This window comes from Malania oleifera, chromosome 1 (genome assembly GCF_029873635.1).
Source record: "Malania oleifera isolate guangnan ecotype guangnan chromosome 1, ASM2987363v1, whole genome shotgun sequence".
Taxonomy (NCBI): domain Eukaryota; kingdom Viridiplantae; phylum Streptophyta; class Magnoliopsida; order Santalales; family Ximeniaceae; genus Malania; species Malania oleifera.
This window is the reverse complement of record NC_080417.1, coordinates 19,228,075-19,235,135: the sequence shown is the minus strand read 5'-3', so window position 1 is coordinate 19,235,135 and position 7,061 is coordinate 19,228,075.

Genomic DNA, 7,061 nt, shown 5'->3' with positions numbered 1-7,061 from the left:
AAATGAGCTGCAAAGGATAAGAGAATCCAAATAAACTTTAGCATGACTACCGACAAGAAAGTTTCCTCATAGTCGATTCCCTCTTTCTGAATAAACCCTTTCGCAAGAAGCCTAGCCTTGAAGGTTTCCACCCTCCTGTCCGCTCCTCTATTCTTCTTATAGATCCACTTGCATCTAATAGGTTTTATCCCTTTGGGTAGCTCTACAAGATTCCAGATTTGATTAGAGAACATGGACTCCATCTTTGATTTCATAGCCTTCTGCCAGAGTTCTACATCTTTATCTTGAAGTGCTTCACAGTAGTTGTTGGGTTCGGTATCCAGTTCATTAGGGATTCTGTCATAAGACTCTCCCAAAAACATATACCAATCAGGCTAGTGTACAACCCTCCCACTACGATGAGGCACGTTTTGCTATGTTGATCCTAATCCATGTGCACCATCATTCTGCCTTGGTTGTACAACCGGCATATTGATGGTAGCTGCACATGATGGGTCAGACTTAGCTCGAGTTACAACATTCCTCCAATTACGACAAGGCAATGGGATGTCAATAACTCTGTCGTATGGTGGTTCTTCTTGCACTATTGGTATAGCTGATATATCTCCTCTCAACTCTTCTAGAATAATCTTACTTTTGGGTTTGTGATTCATTACATAGTCCTCTTCTAAGAATCGAGCACCGGTGCTAACAATGACCTTCTGATCCTTAGGACAATAAAATAAATCACCTTTCGTTCCTCTAGGGTAGGCAACAAATAAACAAACATTTGTCCTTGATTCCAACTTATCGATTTCCCTTTTTAGCACATGTGCTGGACTATCCCATATCCAAACATGTCGCAGACTATGTTTGTGCCCAGTCCACAATTCTATGGGTGTAGTAGGTACTAACTTAGATGGGACCAAGTTCAGAATATAGGTTGTTGTTTCTAATGCATGCCCCCAAAACGAATTAGGAAAATCTGAATAATTCATCATAGATCTGACCATGTCCATAAGAGTTATATATCTTCTTTCTACTACATCATTTTGTGGCATACTAGGTGCAGACAACTGGGATTCAATTCCCTCCTCTGATAAGTAATCCACAAATTCTCCTAAGATGTACTCGCCACCATGATCAGATCGTAGTGCCTTGATACATTTACCCTGACGCTTCTCCGTTTCTTCCTTAAATACCTTCAATTTCTCAAAGCATTCAAACTTACGGCGCATCAAATAAATATAATCATATCTTAAGAAATCATCAATTAAAGTAACGAAATTCTCAAAGCCACCTCTAGATTGGATATTCATGGGGCCACACAAATCAAAGTGAACCAGTTCTAGTGTCTCTTTTGCTTTATAACCCTTGGCCGAAAAGAGCTACTTGGTCATCTTACCTACTAAGCAAGATTCACAAACTCGTAGTGCCTCAACTTCTAATGAACCTAATGGTCCATTCTAAACCAGCCTTGAAATCCGTTTCAAATTAATATGACCTAGGCATAAGTGTCAAAGATAAGTTTGGTTCAATTCAAAAGGTTTCTTTCTCTTGCATGGAAGCTTATCAGTGTTATTCAATTCATTTACTTGCACTGTAGGAGAAACATGATTAATAATATAAAGACCATCCACCAATGTACTAAAACAGATAAAATGTTTATTTAACTTAATGACAATTGAGTTATTAAAATAAATGGAATATACGTGATCAACCAAGTGGGAAACTGAGATCAAATTCTTTCTAATGGAAGGTATATAAAGAGAGTTTTTCAATATTAAAATCCTATCTCTACCAAAAGAAATGTGAATATCTCCTACTGCAACTACTGACACTCTCATGCCATCTCCCAGAAATACGTAAATCTCCCCATCACTTAGCTAACGAGTTTGCTGGAACCCCTGTAAAGAATTACAAATATGATTAGTGGCTCTCATATCTACACACCAGGTATTGGTAGATATCACCGCTAAATATGTTTCAACTACTAGTGAATGAGATATATCTTTGTTGTTTTGTTTGGCGAAATAAACTAGACATTACGATTTCCAATGCCCTAGCTTCTTGTAGTAAAAACACTTGCCCTTAGGATTTTTCACTCCATCCTGTGGCCCATGTACTACTGAGGAGCTCCCTATGGTTTCTAAACCTTTTTATACTTCTTTCGGCCTTTTGACCTAAAATAAGAACATTTCTCAGTCACAAAAGCAATAGTTGGCTTCCTGATGAGACCCTCATCTACTTGAAGCTCTTTAAATAGTTCTGCCAATAAGTAAGAGAGCTTATTCATGTTGCAGTTCAGGCAAAACTGCTTGAAAGAATCAGGCAGCAACTGGAGAACGATATTGAGCTGGGTTTCCCCATCAATTTTAGCTTTAAGGATCACTAGCTCATTGAGAAGACCAATCATCTTCAGAACATGATCCCTTGTTGGGGTCCCTTTTGCCATAGTAGTATTCATAAGTTCCTTCATAGCAGTCTGCTTAGCAGCACAATTTTGATCCCCAAATATTTCTTTGAGGTTTTGCATTATATCATAAGCAAAAGGCATACACTAATGCTAATGTTGCAGATTATTCGACATAGATGCCAAAATGTAATACTGCGCCATCTCATCAGCCTTAATCCACTTCTGGTAAGTCTGGGTTTCCTCATTGGTTGCCCATTTACCGAGTTTTTGTGGACATACCTCTACGAGCACATACTTGTACTCCTCTGCAGTCAGTACAATCTCTAAGTTCCTTTTCCAATCAATATAATTAGGTCCAACCAATTTGTTTTCTTTGAGAATAACAGCTAGGGGATTGAAAATCATTTTAATCCTGAGAATCACATATTATAACAAAATATAATGAGCAATAATAAACTTTTAATTCAATTAAAAGAATATGATTCCCTCTACCAATATTTTCTTTTAAAGAATCTATCAACAACCTAGCACACCGTGAGTAGTATACCTTGATGGAAGGTCATATGCTATTCAACAGTTGTGTAGACAGGTGAGGACTTATTAATTTTACTATCTAAGCAAGTAATGTCAAGCAAAACTAAACTGTTGGCTTAACTTTGGTACTATAAACAATAGCAGTGACTCAAATGGTGAGGATACTATTATTTATAGTTAAGTGTATACCATTACATAATACTAGACCTATTGTCCCGTAGTGAATCCCCAGATGGAAAGGTGACCCAATACTAACAATTACTAGAGCTTATACTTGGTGAGTCTGTAATTAATTTTCGATGGGGAGGAAGATACTAATATCATCACATAAAATTAATTACTACACCTATAAACTAGTGATGAAGACCATGAGATTTATATGTAATAAATTATCTCGCCTACTTAGTTATTTAATTCATGAGGAAAACAAACACGTGTTTAATATTTCAATAAATTTAATATTCCAATATTTGTAACTAAAATACATGCAACAAATAAAATTCCAAATTCCCTTAATTTTTTTTTATAAAAAAAATTGTATTATAACTTGGGAATTAATTTTATTCTCTAGTTGCACATGCATAAACCAACATTGAAATTTTAAATTTTACATGCTAATGACATAAAACAAGAACAACAAACACGCCAAGCAAGCATATATAAATAAGAAATATGATATAATAAATATTCTGGCTACTATAGTCAAGCAGCTTGCATCATAACATTGTGAATCCTTGTTTGCCATTATGCAATGCTGGGGTTCGGCGGGGTCCCGAGGGCAACGCCCCCGGCGGGGTTCGACTTGCCCAATTTGGTCGTAGGGGTCCATAGGCCAGCGCCCTCGAAACCTAGATGAAAAACTGCATCATTGTTCAAGGGTTTTTCCTATTTTTCGCCATTGCTATGCGCCGCTATCGACCATTTAATCATTATTTCGTAACTAGGGTTTCACCTAGTTTTCGACCACTATTCACACGCCACAACTGTGCCTCCTTCTCGGATGAAGCTGCATCAGATTACAAAATCCTATGCCTCCATAATCAAAGTTCACATGCTATGAATCTTGTAATAAACAATCGCAATCACAAAACATACATTCGTGTTACCATAATTGCCAGACAGAACATTGCAAAACAGAGGTTAGTGCATACACATATTCTACCCTAAGCATGCATTGGTTCAATTTTTGAAGAACATGGTTTTATTATCCGTATACAGTATCAATTGAGACTCTAATACCAATTGAAGGGACTTGCAGAATAGCCCTAAGATCCAGTTGTAGTGCATACAGATCTAAAAAAAAATTGGATTATGCAAACCCTAATTACGTGATTAGGATTATACCTATGAGATCTGTCTAGTTTGATCCCGAATCTACAAGTACGAAAATGAGCTCTTGAAGACGACTAGGAATATTCTATTATATTCCTTGAACACGCCTTGCTCCTCAGAGAGTAGGCTCGTAAGCAGTTGCTAGGGTTTTCTTCTCTCACGAAAAATGTCTGCCTTTGTGAAAGTTCGCTCGTCTCACCCTAGTTGCTGAATGGAGCATGTGTATATAGGGTACAGCAGGGACCTCTGGGCAAATACGACTAGGGCTTCCCACGTAATTAAGAATTCCTAATCTAACCCGAATTCATCCTTAATTAAGTTAATTATAATTCATACTACTAAAGAATTATAATTGTACTCCCTATCATATTCAAAATTAAATTTCAAACACCTATTATTAAATGCATATTTATCTCCACACATAAAGATTACAAAAACCCGTCTATTAAATTAAATTACTGATAATTTAATTAATTGACATATTAATTCCCTGAGACCTTCCACTTAACTTATTTGATGCATCGGATTTAAAATCCACCTGTAGGATTTGACACAATCAAAACTTATAAGCTTCCTTATACTGATTAATCCTAATACTGGAATGTGGATTCCATCAATAATTAATGTTCACCATACACATAATGTCATCACCTAACTCACTGAGTTTTTTGACCCATAAAAATCTCACTCTTCTATGAATCAAAGTAATAAACACTATATGCATGTGTCCAATAATCATATCAAGATTAAAAGCATAAGCACTCATAATAACCATAAGGTATTAATTATTTTATATAGCCAGTATAAAAACAATTACCCCAAGACAGTCCTGTTCAATACACACAAAGTGTACTAGCACAAGGAGCTAGAATTGTACCATTCCCAATAGTTAAGACATACCTATTAAAACCTTGTGCTACAGTCCTACCAATGGTGTGTCCAATTTCATTTAAGATTGTGAACAATAAACTTATATTTTATAAGAACTGATAATCTAATCTTCTGTGTATAAGTCGTACTCTACACACTAGATCACCTACTATATAGAATACAAGACACATGCATAATCATTAAATAAATAATATCAGGCAAACATTGCTTGCAAATATTCTCACTAAAATGGAATAACTGAAGTTATTAATAAATACTGAAACTTATTACATAAAGCATGTCTTTCAGTATAAATCTCTAACAAGTTAGAAGTCCAAAAGTGGAGTAATGAAGGTGAACAAGGGAGTTCTGGCCGTGATGAAGGGGAAGAGAGTGCCGAGTAATATTTACACACTGCTGGGTACCACGGTTGTAGGTGGAGCTGCAGTCTTAAAGTCTGAGTCTGACAATACTTTGATGTGGCATATGCATCTAGGGCATATGGGAGAGTGTAGGATGCAGGAAATTAACAAGAGAGATCTTCTAAAGGGGGTAAAATCCCTAACAAGACAGATCTTCAGGTTCAGTTCATGACATCCACGCACAAGACAGAGAGAGTACTGGACTACATTCATTCTGATGTTTAGGGACCAGTAAGAGTGGCATCACGAGGGGGACATGTGTATTTCGTGAGTTTTATCGACGACTGCTAATGAAAGGTGTGGGTTTACTTCATGCATCACAAGTTAGAAACATTTGTTAGGTTCAAAGTGTGGAAAGATGAAGTGGAAAACTAGACTGAGAGAAAGATCCAATTTCTCAGGACAGATAATAGGACTGAGTACACAAACTCAAGATTCAAAGAGTTCTCTAAGCAGCAAGGCATAAGGAGGTATTTTATCGTGTGTCGGACACCACAACAAAATGGTGTGGCGGAGAGGATGAACCGAACCCTGGCTGAAAGGGCTCAGTGCCTCATGTTGCAGGCTGGGCTTGCCATGAATTTCTAGGCTGAGGCGGTTAGTATAACATGTTTCTTGGTAAAAAAAATCATCTAGGGCATCATAGAATGGAAAAGTTGCAGAGAAGGTGTGAACAGGAGAAAAGGTAGACTACTGTGGACTCAGAGTATTTGAGTGTACAACCTATGCACATGTTCCCGATGAGGAGAGATCTAAGCTTAAGGTGAAGTCTAGACGGTGCATCTTTCTGCGATAATAGAAAGGCGTGAAATGGTTCAAGTTGTGGGATCTAGTGACAAATAAGGTGGTGATCAATAGGAACATGGTTTTCGATGAAAAGTCATGTTGCGACATACTCAGGATGAAATAAAGAAACAAATGCTAGAAAACCGCAATAGCAATGATCGTGCGATTCAGGTGGAGTTAGAGATTTAGGGCAAACATGGAGGGAATCCTAACCTGAGAGATCAGCCAGCAGTGCAGGCGGAGTCAAAAACTCAAAGTGGAGATGACACAGTGAGTTCTAGCTTAGATGACCAACAGTCACGTCGGAGCATAGTTGTAGATAGACCTAGATGCGTCATCAAGCCACCCCCAAGATACGATTTTAACGATCTAGTGTCTTATGCACTTATCACCAACAGTGGGGATCCTATTACCTATCAGGAGGCGATGCATAGCCAGGAGAAGGGTAGATGGATAGGTGCTATGGTGGACGGGATAAAGTCATTGCATAAGAACCAGATGTGGAACTTGGTGGAGCTTCCAGCTAGGAAACGGGCAATTAGATGCATGTGGGTATACGAGAAGAAGGAAGCAGTTTCAGAAAGGGAAAGAGAGAAATACAAGGCTCATTTGGTAGCGAAGGGGTACTCGCAAAGGAAAGGAGTAAATTATGATGAAATCTTTTGCCCTATGGTCAGGCACACTTCCATCAGGGTAGTGTTGGGAGTGGTAGCGCAACATGA